The following is a 2,265-nucleotide window of genomic DNA, read 5'->3' as shown; positions in this document are numbered from 1 at the left end:
GAACCTGAAGTTGTTATCCTTGTAAAATTGTTGTAAGGGTCCTTGTGAACCTGAAGTTGTTATCCTTGTAAATTGTTGTAAGGGTCCTTGTGAACCTGAAGTTGTTATCCTTGTAAATTGTTGTAAGGGTCCTCGTGAACCTGAAGTTGTTATCCTTGTAAAATTGTTGTAAGGGTCCTTGTGAACCTGAAGTTGTTATCCTTGTAAATTGTTGTAAGGGTCCTTGTGAACCTGAAGTTGTTATCCTTGTAAATTGTTGTAAGGGTCCTCCGGAACCTAATTTGTTATCTTTGTAAAAATCGTTGTAAGGGTCCTCGTGAGCCTTATAAAATGGTTATTTCTTTCTTTTATTGAAAGTGAAAGTGAACAAATCATTATTTACAGGCACGACTTTATAAAGACGATGGAACTGAAACATACATATATGGTTGTCTTAATGATGGTTGTAGCTTTAGGTACGTTATATCAAAGTTGCTCTATATATCACATGACCCAATTATCTGTCAAATTAGTTGACCAAACCCTCACAGAAAAAGGCTCTAACGCTCTTCAACATACCTGCTTGACGGAAATTGCCGAATGGACCAACTCTTTATCAAATACTGTGCAACATAAAAGGTTGTACGGAAAAGTTGGCTATATCTTGCTTCTTCTCTTCCAAACGGTCCATCTAGAAATTTCCGCTTCTTTTACGGAAACTGACTAGAAATGCCGAATGAAATAGATATATTTGGAGTATTGACAAATACAAGAAATAATCTTTTCAAAACTGAACAAATAGAAAGATATATTGATACTGGTCTTTAATGGTCATAACATAATCGATTATTTCTGTCAGAATCAATAATTACAGTTCGATACATTATATCGATACCAGAGGCGGATTAACCTATAGGCAAACTAGGCAGCTGCCTTTCGGCCCATGGAATATTTTGTTACAGTAAAATTATCAAACAGTTAATAACTTTCCGCAGGCCCGCTAGGAGCGTGATGTGTGAGAATCGACTAAATTGTTTGGGCCTAATGGTGATGAATGCCGATATCGTGTATACTATTTATGCTGATCAGCTGACTGATCTGTTCCTGAAAAAAAAGACCGCAAACTTCCCGCCATAAAATTTTTAATCACACCATGTCCTTTCCCTATAATGAGAAATTAGCCCCTCTGCCGTTCGTTTGCCTACGTCCCAACAAGTCAAAATTTCACCACTGTGGGATATGACCATAGAAGCAAAATGCATTCGTGAAATTATGTTTGTTTCTAGACTTAGAATGCATTTAATTTAATGTCAATAACATTAATAATTATTTTCAGTGAACCCCGGTCTTGGTGGAGTGCCAATTTATTCAACCACAGGACAACCAACTACAGAACCATCAACCGCACCCCCTTCAACCGCACCTCCAACAACTCAGCCAATGTCGAGCACCACTACTGGTTCAGCTAATGTTCTCGCCGTTCCGTTTGTTATAATGGCTGTCGCCTCTGCTCTACATCATTTATAAACTTTCTATTATTTTCTATCATTATGATTAAAACCTAAAACACTTTTTCATCCAATCATCATGGGCCAAAATTTTCAAAATGGATACCTTTTCATTAATGATTTGTCAATCGCGTGACAGCTAGCGTTAGGTTGCAAGTAATGTAACGACTATAGCCGGAAATAGACGAGCAGGAACGGTGTCCGGTGCGGAATAATCGATTTAAACGATGAAGTGAACACACGAGGTACCGGTGCAGACCCGACTTGTTTCTTCTATTTTCTACTGTATCGATAACACCGTACCTCGTCTATTCCCACCTTCACCTAATCTACGGAGTACGGTGCTGGATTATCAATGCAGTTGAATAATTTGTATATAGTGTAATCCCAAACCGTAGACCAGTCTGGACACCCCCCCCCCCCCCCCGCCGCTTCCCCTCTAGTTTTGTTATTGTAGCCCTACATGACCTCACAAATACTAATTCATAGCAACGCCAAGGTGTTCGTCACGGACAATTGACCCTAAAACAATTGATTCAGTTAGTATCCATAACAATCTTTTATAATTTAAGGAGTAACTATGGTTCACGGTCAATATTATGAAATAATTTTTCAGAATACATCGATAATAGATAATGTCCGGTTGAGTGCCTGTAAAAGGGATTGTAAAGAGGTTATTAATTTTCAACATGGTTGTTATGAATATATGTATGTTATAGTCTTCAGAAGTACTAGTAATTATTAAGATGTACGAAAATCGAATAATCCTTCAAAATAC

This window comes from Lottia gigantea, assembly GCF_000327385.1.
Source record: "Lottia gigantea unplaced genomic scaffold LOTGIsca_30, whole genome shotgun sequence".
NCBI classification, from domain to species: domain Eukaryota; kingdom Metazoa; phylum Mollusca; class Gastropoda; family Lottiidae; genus Lottia; species Lottia gigantea.
The sequence above is the reverse complement of the archived record's forward strand: the minus strand, read 5'-3'. Positions refer to the sequence as shown.